This window comes from Dunckerocampus dactyliophorus, chromosome 1 (genome assembly GCF_027744805.1).
Source record: "Dunckerocampus dactyliophorus isolate RoL2022-P2 chromosome 1, RoL_Ddac_1.1, whole genome shotgun sequence".
In the NCBI taxonomy this organism is placed as follows: domain Eukaryota; kingdom Metazoa; phylum Chordata; class Actinopteri; order Syngnathiformes; family Syngnathidae; genus Dunckerocampus; species Dunckerocampus dactyliophorus.
Genome location: NC_072819.1, coordinates 21476086 through 21487616, shown reverse-complemented (window position 1 = coordinate 21487616; position 11531 = coordinate 21476086). Strand labels below are relative to the sequence as shown.

Sequence of the window (11531 nt, the reverse complement as noted above, 5' to 3'; positions counted from 1 at the left end):
CGCCCTATTACATGTATTTTTGGTAAATTATGCAGTTTTATTCATAAATTGTCTTTGGTTTGATCTCCCAGGTCTTTGGACGGGATGTAGTGTGTCAAAATTCCTCGTCTATCCAGACAGCAATAGCAACGCCACACGTCATACCTGCTGCGGAAAGGTAATGCACTCATCTTTTGCCACTCACGGAAATTGTAGTTTAAAAAAAGCTTCTACCATACAAAGTGAGACATGCTAGGAAGAATGTACACGCACATGTTTGTCGTGTTAAACTTCAGTTAGCATGTTGGCTAATTTATAGCTGCTCAATATGTTGTAGCAATGTAAAAAAAATGAAATCTGTTAAATCAAGTTTGTGATTAAACGCATAATGTAAATTTTAATTTGATAGCTCATTCACTTCTCTACCCCAAATATTAAATAAGTTACAACAGAGTTTATACCGGAAAATAGTGCCTTTGGTTCCCATTGCTTTAACATTGAGTCAAGACAAAAGCAGTTATCGACCCACGGACCTTGCTAAGTACAACCGTACTAAAAAATACATAATAACATAGGCTGTGAAAATCTATTTTGAAAGTCAAAAGAGTAGCCATTTAAGTTTTTTTGATAATCAGAAAGTCCAGGAAAGAAAATGAAGTGTCATATTTTTCATTTATATGCCTCACACCGCAGTGTAGCAGCACGCTGTGTATTCGTTTTCACCCCACACGAACCACAAGAAATACCTAGCTAACGTCGATGACGGGAATGTATAACATCAACTCCATATTTGAGAAAATCAGTGCTTTTTAGCATAATTTTAGCATGAGTTTGAAAGGCTTCAAGTTGGACTTCACGTTCGAAGCATTCGATGTGGTCCAACACTCAATATAAATCCGATCCAAAATTCAAAACAAATATGTATACGTATGAAAATGCACCTGATATCCGATGAGAAAATAGCATTTTAAGGACATCCCCACGGACTCTCCAAATCAAGCATGCGTGCACAGTCTCAGATTTTTGCATGGCTAAATGCCAGATTTTGGAACATTGCTATATGTTGCAGACAGAGTCGTGACAAATGCAGTTGAATAACATGTAGTCAGTTGTTTTTTTTTATACACTTGCCAAACACTGACGAGAGCTGACTGATGAATTGCAGTATATTGTGCCATATAACAATATAGCAATTCAATTTTTCCTGTGTTTTGTTGACCAAATCTGCACTTTTTGCTAACGTGTGTTTTGGTGCAACTGGCTTCTGTGTGAAGTGACTCTTGAGTCCAGCTGTGGCAACTTGGTCAACTCATCTCTTTGTTTATGTCCACTGGTTCGTCATTTTTTGTCATTTTCATGTGTGAGTCTATTTCATGCCACCATGCAACACACCTTGCCCGCTCACACGATGGGAGCAAATCATTTCTACGGCATGCACTGATATTCGCATATTGTACAAATACGATATCGCATATTGTAGCGTGTGCTTTTCGTGTCGGTGAATTAAATGTTTGTTAATGAAATGCAAAAATCCTTACATTTATTGATGCAATACATCATTGGACAAATTTGCTCAGTATTTCAGAAACAGCTGTAACTTTGCTAATTTTCCTATTGGGATGTTAGCCTCCAGCTCCAAAACCTCAACAAATTGTAATGCCCGTGTTTGTGAGTAAGGAAGACATACAGTAGTTACCAATGCAATTCCAGTTGTTATCAACTCATTCAATACTAAAGGCGTATTTATATGTCGTTTCGTTTTTTTTTTTTTGTGCGCGAGAGTTAAAAAGAGGTGATGACCCAACTTCAGACTAAACAAAGTCACTTTTGAAGCAGTTGTAAGCCATAAAAACGGCCACAAGGTGGCATTTGATAAGAGCTTGGCATTGATCTTTTGCATGTACTTACACACTCGACTGCAAGGAGGACGTGGAAGAGCATGGAGGAGCGTGCAGAAGGTTACGCTTTTGCTGTGTATTTACCATTTTTGCTGTTTTTCCAGTTCTATGTTGTTTCTGCAGTGATGCAATGATAAATGAGCCATGGGCAGCAGGCCATTAGCCACACGTTGGGCACCCCTACTTTTGTGGCTCTTGGTCCGGGTTGGGGTTGTGGCGTCAGCTTCACGAGCAAACGACAACTATATGGCTTGTTGGCTCAGTGTATTGGACGAGCGATGCAGCTGGTCAACGCGCTACAATGGTCAGCACTTAACGAGCGGCGTCGTCGTGGCTTAAAGATTTTTATTTGGAGGTGCACGTATATGGAGTTATATTTGTAGCCTATCTTTGAGGTAGCAAAGGCAGACTTTAAGCCCTATTAACGTGCAGTAATTACTGTTGCGTGCGTAAGCACATTGCTGCAGCTCTGTCACTCCCTCCCTCTCTCGCTCGAGCTTTTTGCTAGCGCGAGGAGGCGAGCCGGTGTACTAGTGTACTTCCGGCCGGGTTTTGATGACCGGGCTCCTTGCTGGGGTTCGCGCATTCAGTGGACAAAATGCGTGCCTGTTGGTCGCTGTCCGGGAGGTGAGGGCACTGATATTATAATACATTTTTTTCAAAATGTTCTCGTGATCGACCGGCAAAGTCCCAAAGATCAACTAGTCGCTCACAATCAGCGGGTTGGCGACCACTGATGTAAAACAACCTTTTTTGTATTGTTTATGTTGTGGTACCCTTGTTTAGTTATCTGAGCTGTCACAAAAGCAAAATACTTGTGTCAAAGTGAAAGTTATGCTTGAAGTGTATCTTTTCACAAAAAGCGGTTTTCCTCCCATTTTTTGTTGGGAACCGATATTTTCCTGAAACTTACCTATGTTCTACTGCTGATTACTAAAGAACGGAAAAAGGTGGACACTAACTTTTTTTTCTGATGAAAGATGAGAGTCTAATCTTTCTTTTGGTAGGTTCCATCTCTATATAGCCATAGAACACAATATTCTGTGTGCCTTGAAAAATCAGTCAAAATCAGTTTACTGAAGTGGTTGGATTTTGAAAAATAGCTGGGATTGAATGAGCTCATTCAAGGTATTTTTTTATGGCATCTTTATTTTGTTTGCACAATTAGACAAGATGTGCCGTATGGAGTTAAAATCATGCCAACACCTCACAAACATACAAAGCATGTTTTACTCATGACCAAAGATTCACAAACAAAAAACTCGAGTTAGAAATGTATTGCCAACAAGCATGTGGAATAGGCTGTTTGTCAGCTGATTAAAAGTTTAAGACCACAGCCTTTAAAAGCCAAAATCTTGACAAAAATGTGGATTCAGTGTCTTTTTCTGTCGGGTAGCCACACTGTCATGATCTCAAAAAAGCTTTCTCTCTTTGAACACGGTCAGATTGTTGAGCTGCATAAGCAAGGCCTCTGACAGCGTGCCATTGCTGCTTAGTCATTTGAAACTTCTTCAAAGATCCTGATGGTTATGGAACAAAAAAAGTCAGGTGGTAGACCCGTCCGAAAAAAAATTTCACTGACCACGAGGCTACATTTTTACATAACTATGCAAGAATGGCTTACTTTACAAACAAGAATACCGTGGGGTGTGACATCTTGTTGAGTAGGGTGCTTGAGCGTTGCGCTGTCCCACCTCGAGATGTTATGACCCTGCTGACGCATAAAGGACCGGGAAAATGAAATAGAAATGTGATGTAAATTATATACAGTATATTGGAATTCTAAAACCCTGTATTTGGGCCTACCTGTTAACATCCTCACGTCTCTTGAGCGCCATCTTGTGAGCACCAAGGGGGTGTGATAAAGTGTTTGCCCCTTTTCTAATTTTTTATTTATTTATTTTTGCATGTTTGTCAGACTTAAATGTTTCAGGTCATCAAACATATTTAAATATTAGTCAATGACAACACTACTGAACACAAAATGCAGTTTTTTAATGAAACTTTTTATTATTAAGAGATTAACCTGCATGGCCCTGTGTGGAAAAGTGATTGCTCCACCTGTTAAAACATAACTTAACTGAGATTAATTGAGATCTATCAGTCTGGAAAAGGTTATAAAGCCATTTCTAAAGCTTTGGGACTCAAATGGCAAAAACATGGAACAGTGGTGAACCTTCCTAGCAGTGGCCGGTCAACCACAGTTACCCAAGAGTGCAGCGACGACTCATCCAAGAGGTCACAAATGACCCCACAACAGCATTCAAAGAACTGCACGCCTCATGTGCCTCAGTTAGGGTCAGTGTTTATTAGCCCACCATAAGAAAGACACTGGGAAAACACGGCCTGCATGGAAGTTGAAATGTTTGCTCTTTATGCATATTGGCTATCCGTCAACAATTCATTCTTATTTATAAATGTATCTCATCTGTTGCTGAAGAGCTTTTCTATGATTTTAGAAAATTGTGGCAATAGAGAAACTGGTCGGTAGTTAGTGAATTGATGTTTGTCTCCTGTTTTGAAAATTTACTTCACTATTAAATTTGCTTTAATATACTTTAGCTATTTTCATTTTATTTAGAAATACACCAGTCTGAAATGATAAGTTACTAATGTACGTCAATGGTTCCGCGATCTTTGCAATGACCTTTTATATCATTCCCATGTCAATAACGTTACAGTCAATTGAGGTTTTTGCCTTACTTTTATTGACGATAGCAATTATTTTTTTTGTCATACTTGTGAGGAACATGGAGTTGGGATTCCTGACTATACTTACATTCTCCTCTTCCTCTGACAAGTTATTTGGGATCCTTTCTTCTAAATTTGGTCCAATGTTTACAAAGTATTTACTGAACATTTTTTAGGTCTCGTTAGTTTTTTGTATAATAAATCTATTATATAATGTGTTTTTCTTTTTACAAGCATTTTTGCAATTCCTTTGTCATCCATGGTTGATTTCTCCTTTTTTTCTTATTAGACAATTCCGTCAATGGACGGTGCTTATCGTAAAGCTTCATATAAATATTGAGAAAGTGTATGTATGCTTTATCCACATCATTTTCACGATAAGACACACTCCCAGCTTTGCTCCTCCAGATCTTTCTTAGAAGCGTTAATTCTTTCTTCTGTTCGTAGTCTTTGAAATGTCTTTTTGTTTTCGACCTTTCTCTTCACGTAGTTTTCATTGTAAATTATAAACACAAATTGTAAATCACTGATGTCATTCATTAGCAGACCACTAGTCATGCTATTATCCAAATCATTAAATATATAGTAAATATATTATCAATTACCGGTAGCGTGGCACAGTGTTCTGTAATTCTGCTTGGTCTACTGATTTTAGGATATACAAGTAGACTCAAACTGTGCATTGTATCCACGAAGTCATCTATTATCTTGTGGTTATTTCAGAAGATCAATATTGAAGTCACCACATACAAAGATCATTTTTTGGCTGATGCCTGTGAAGGTTGAGTTGATCTAGTCCTTGAACATTTCTATGCTTGACTTAGGTGTTCTACAGTATATAAACAACTCACTAATAAATTTGTGCTTTTTTTCTTTACTTATTTCAATAGTTACACACTCCAAAATGTTGTCAATTGTGAATAACATGCTTTTCACTACTTTGTAGTTCAGATGTTTATCTCTATACAAAGCCCCTTCTCCACTCTTGTTATTCCTGCTTATATAGTTCATTTCAAAACCACAGCATTTCAGTATGTGGAATGAAATTAGGGAACGGATTGAGTAAGGAACTCAAACAATGTACCAAGATGAGCAAATTCAAAAAACAATACAAGCAGTTGATGTTTGCAAAGTACAAGGCACAAGAGTCGTGAACTTGTTTGTTATGCTTGTCTCTATTTATTATTATTATACTGATTATTATATTACTTGTGAAAAATTACCTTATCGTTATTCTATGTATTCAAAAATCACATGGAATACAGGAAGTGAATAAAATGTACTGCACAAAAAGTGGAACGGATGGAGGAGGGATTAAATAAGATTTGCTTCTTTCTACTCCTTTTGGACATGTGGAACTGTACATTGAATTATGTGATGTATTCCGTTGTAACGTGCATGCATATTCAAATAAAATTAAACCATAACCACCATAACCATGACTTTAAATATATGGATTTTTAAAGCCGTTCTAAAACAAAAAAAACATGTACATCATGGCCAATTATGTAAAATTGACAATTCACGGATGGTGACATAGGCTACAAGTGCGTGTGAATTTCTCTTTTCGTTGTGTAAATTATCATTTGGAGGATTGTAATCTATCCAGTTTCTAAAGCAAACATTGAAACGATTTGCTCCAATTGTGTGTGTGTGCAAGGTGTGTTGCACAAGACATGAAATAGTTGAACACAATGTGATCAGACAGCAGTGAAAATTATCTTCCGCATCAGACATAATGAATCTAGCAGATTAAAAAAAAAAGCGCTTCTAACATGTTCATCTGCGTTCTTACACCAAGCCAGTCTGCATTAATATTTTCTTGTATGTGTCCTCCATCGTTTTGCTGCACTGTTATTCAATGGAATGCGGCATATTAACATTAATTTGAGGGATAAACACCATAATCGCAACCTTGTTAAATTGCTTCCCATGAGCCATTGACATGGGTGGTCCATATTTCCTACCAGATCCACTTGTATCACTTTGTCTGTTACTTCTACAAGTATTTGTTGTATTTGTTGTTGGCGGTATATTCCTCGTGTTTACTGAATATTTGGGCACTTATATCATTGGCACATTTAGATGAAGCAGTATGAGGAAATGACGAATCTGTGGGCAAGAACAAAAAAAAAAGAGGGAGCCAGTTAACACAGAAGCCAGTTGAACTGAAACCACTACCGTAATTGCAGGTGTTAAGATGCTACTTTTTTATTAAACCTTGAACGCTGTGGCTTATAAAGGGGTCCTTTACTTCAGAACTACTACTAGGGCTGGGTGATATGGACCAAAAGTCATATCCCGATATATTTAGTTTGAATATCGATATACAGTAGACGCCCCTACAACGTAAATAATCCGTTCCAAGAACCTTTATGTTATAGGGTTTTTATGTTATACGAAGCGTAAAATACATGTAATAGCCTAATCCATTCCAAGATCTTCCCAAACTCACACCTTGGCACTTCAAAATATTCAAAGTCCACCAAATATGGTGGGAAAATATAAGAAAACATTAGCATAAACATAGTACAGTAACATTCCAATATAAAATAAGGTAATAAATAAGATTACTGTACATGAATAAAACTGAAAAACAAAAACAGTTCTACCGTTCACGAGATGTCTTGATCAGGAGCGCAAGTGGAGGAAGGAAGGAAGAGAAGGACTAGCCTAGTCGAAACGCGACTCAAAGAGTCGAAGAGTCAGCTGGTCTCACAGACAAACGCACACGCACTACACGATAATGCTGTGAGCAAAATTTTAATTTGTAACCTAACTTAATTAAGTTAGTTTCAGGGGGACTACGAAGAGGAAGGAGTTTGAAGGGACAAGCCTGTCTCTCACACAAACTCACGTACGTGCTGTATAACTCAGCCAATGAGATGAGAGCGTAGGCGGTGCCCCGATAATCAGCCAATGAGATGAGAGCGGAAGCGGTGCCCTGAAATTCAGCTAATGAGAGCGTGATGCGTCAGAAGGCGTCACCAAGTGTTAGTCTGAACTTGCACCAACTTGAGGCATTAATAAAGTTGATTGGAAAAAAAAAAAAGACTTGCACTGACTTGACGTTTTATGTTATATGGAATTTCTTCTGTAATACGATGCAAAAACTTTACATAAATTCTTTATGTTCAGTGTAATTTCTGTAAAAGAAGGTTTATGTTATGCGAGGTACTATTTACTTATCTAAAAATTACCTCTAAAATAAAGTAGGCCATTCTCTTTTTGAAATACACTAGGTCCCCAACTTAGGAACACAATTGGTTCCAGACAACCATTCTTATGTCGAATTGTTCTTAAGTAGGGGAAAAGGTAATATTACCAATGATATAGGTACTACATGTACGTGTATACATATACAGTATATGTGTATGTATGTAAATATGAGTTTGGATGTAGTAGTAATATTAAACGAGGATAATTAATGAAAAAAAACAATAATAAAAGTGATATAATAATACGTAATGATAAATGTTATTTACCTTTGAAGAGGAGTGGTCGAGCATACGTCGTTGTGGTGGATTTGGAGGAGGAGTTATTGAGAAAAAAAGGACAAATCGTCGTCATCGTTAGACTCTTCTAAAAGAGGTAGTGTTCTGTGGGTGGTGTAGAATTAAGCAGGCCTATTAACTCTTCATAAACTTTAATCACACGCTCTGTCCGGGTTGTATAATTTAGCTTTCCATTTAGCTTTATCTCCCCAGCGTTTAACTCTTCCTGTGTTGGTCCCATTAGCTCTAACGCTGCCTCTGTTGGTCCCATTAGCAGTGTCACAGTGCCCTCTGGTCAAGCATGTACAGTAGCAGTATAAATACTGATTGAGCAACTACAAGGCAAAATAAAATAAAATATAGACCAGTCGGCTTGTGTTCGTATCCGCGAATGTTCGCTAGTCGAGTGTTCGTAAGTTGGGGACCTAGTGTACAGTATAGAAAAAGTCAAATATTATCTTTTTTTATAACAAAACTTTAACAATGCTCAAATCCTCAGCTAGTAACAAAAGAACAAAATATGAAGGAGTGCCCGGTTTAAGAGGAAATTTCACAATGTCCGCAACTCAAAAATACTTTAAACTGAACAGTAGTATTTTTTTAGGTAAACAATTTTAGAAGACACAAGCATGTCCTTATTTCGTGCCAAGAACTCCAACCTGTCAACTCGCAGGACATTGCAAATTCTTCATTTTCAGCGGGTTTTTAAAGCTGTTTTTTTCCACTGTTGCAACAGGGACCATATTTTAGCAATGTGATAGGACACCTCTTGATAATACAACACTACTTTGCTTTTCCTTTAATGAAGAACGCAACAGGAGCGCAGCAGACAGAGCGCATCTTTGTATGTGCCAATTTTTAAGAAGGTGAAAAATATTTTGTAATGCTCTGAATTTGAAGTACCTCCACATTACCGAGCTACCACTTATTCCTTGCTGACTAATTCTTCCACAGCAGATGCTGTCACTTTGATTGGAGCCGCCGGGCTTCTGCTCCGTCTCTCCTCCCTCCTCCTACATGCAGGGATGAGGGACATACAGCGCAAATCCAGTCTATATCAATATCAACTATATGGTTGGTTTTGATATCGTGCTTAAAGTAAATATTGATATTTTAAAAATATTTATCACTCAGCCCTAACTACTAATAATCGTTTAAATACTGTACTGTGCCACTCAATATAACGGTCTGACTCACGGTGTCATCTTACAAAGAACACTACGCTCATCACACAGCTACCTAACACTCAAAAGGTGTACCTAAGAAATATACAAATAACCAAGTACCAATACGAGTTTAAAATGAAAAATAACTACAGTCAAACTTGTCTATAGCGGCCACTAGAGGGAGTCTGCCAAAGTGGCCGCTATAGACAGGTGGCCTCTATAGACAGGTTGGTGTCCAGTTTGAATGTTGACCAGTAGAGGGGAAAAAAAGAACAAAAAGGGGGAAAAAAATAATAATAATGTTGACCAGTAGAGGGCACTGCGGACTGCGAATAAAAGTTGTACAGCACTACTAGGCTTGTTATTATCATGGTTCATGGTTTTAATCCTGAACATGCATGAGTCAAACAGTAGCACATCACATAGTACAATTCACAATTTTGCATGTCCAAAAAGGAGTAGTAAGAAGCAAAGCTTATTTAATCCTACCCCTCATCAGTTTCACATCAGTTGCAATACATTTATTCACCTCTTGTTCTTCCAAGTGTACTTTGTAGGTCTACATGACAATGTAGTGCAATCATAGCCAAGGTTTTTACTTACTAAAAGGAAGCTAGAGGCTTAATAATAACTGATAGAATATATCCACGACCCACAGAACAAAGCTATGCTAGTAATGTCTTACACTTGTTTTTAATATTTTACTTTTTATACGGCAGACAGCTTTAGTTCATCAGGAAGTGACGGGAAGTGACGGTGGGCGTCCCGAGCAGGAGAGCTAGGCTCAGTGCTAGCTGTGAGTTTCGAGAGAGTTGGGAAGTGTGTTTATGTTGGCGTGGGTGTAAAGTCCTGCAGTGTTCTCCGCTGTCAATAAAGCCATTAAAGTGCATCGGCGACGTGAGTCTCTCCTTCCCCACAACAAGCGGCATTACAGTATTGACCAGTGCACACCAGGAAATAAACGGTGTCATTTCTTACAGGCATTGGCTGGACAGCTATGTAGTGGGGCTTGTTTAACCTTTGCCTTGTAGGCAAGCAGGAAGGAGAGACGATGTTGAGAGATGTGTGTGTGTGTTCTGAGCTGCTGTCTGGTGGCCGCGTTCAGTAAAAGTTGGCAGAAGCAACAGGAGAAGTTTCCTTCTTTGCTTCGGACCTGAATAACACTAGTAGCGAACGGAAAAGAAGACGGTTTTGTTTGTGTCGAATACAGAAGATGAGGACTTTGATGGATTTGTGGATGAGGATTGATGAAAAATAACGTGAGTACATTCTAAAATACTTCAATTAAGTACAACCGAACTCAGTTTTGCTCCCGCTGCCGCATGCATGCTAGCGTATGTTTTTTTTTTTTTTTTTTTTTATTGTAGCGTCGCTGGGAGCACGTCCTGTTCCCAGCCTACTTTGCGGTAATGTTTTGGCGCAAATGCTCTTAAAGTTACATGATTGACCAGGAAAGAGCAAGCTCAAAAGAAGACGGCTTTTTTTATGTGGAACAACTGACAGTTTGTGTGGATCTTGTGAATGATTGTGACTGAGCTAGGACTCAGTAATTAAAGTCTACACACGACGGCTTCATTGATTGAAAAACGAAACTTTTTCGTGCATGAAGCTTCTACTTGAGTTGATAATTTGGCCGCTATATGCAGTCAGATATTGACCAAGGGAGACAAAATGGGTGGCCGCTGGCTGCGTTGAACAGGTGACTGCTATATACAGGGTCTATAACATGTAAATTTGCTGCGTGGGATTTTTCAGTGGCTGCTATAGGCAGGTGGCCGTTCTATAAAGGTGGCCGCTAAGACAGGTTTGACTGTATTTTAAAGTTTCCCCATAATGCTTTGCATCTGAGCAAAACACTCATTGGTGCCTGCCAGAGCGCTGCAATGTTGTCAGCCTCCCTCTGGGCTCCTCTGGCTCCTTCTGGTGAACAGAGGCAGCATTGCAGCGCCATCCATCCTTCCATCCATGCATCCATTTTCTATGCCGCTTGTCCTCCAATTAAATGCTTTGCTCAGACGCAATGCATTATGGGCAAACTTTAAAATATATGTGCATGGCTCAGATCAAGGGTACCCTTTGCTGTCTTCAACTTCACTTGAGTAATATTTGAAATTGTTGTTCTAACAATGTGTACTATCCCTATCACTCTGACGTTTATAGAGTGAAGAAGCTTACCAAACCATAAATTAAGTGTGTTCATGTTTTTATTTTGCGCTAGCACGTCTATGTTGTAAAAAAGTGTCTATATTTGGACATTGAAATGTTACATGTAAAGCATGTCTACTTTTGTTGTGAAATTAACA

The 11531-nt window shown here is 38.6% G+C and overlaps 1 protein-coding gene across 1 annotated transcript in view; it reads left to right on the top strand.

Annotated features, from left to right (window-relative positions):
* Positions 1-11531, top strand: part of LOC129188549 (glutathione synthetase-like) — a 29461-nt gene continuing 17930 nt past the window's right edge. The window contains exon 1 of the mRNA XM_054789253.1: positions 1-157. The gene's annotated coding sequence lies outside the window, so the exon portion shown is untranslated. The remainder of the gene's footprint in view (positions 158-11531) is intronic.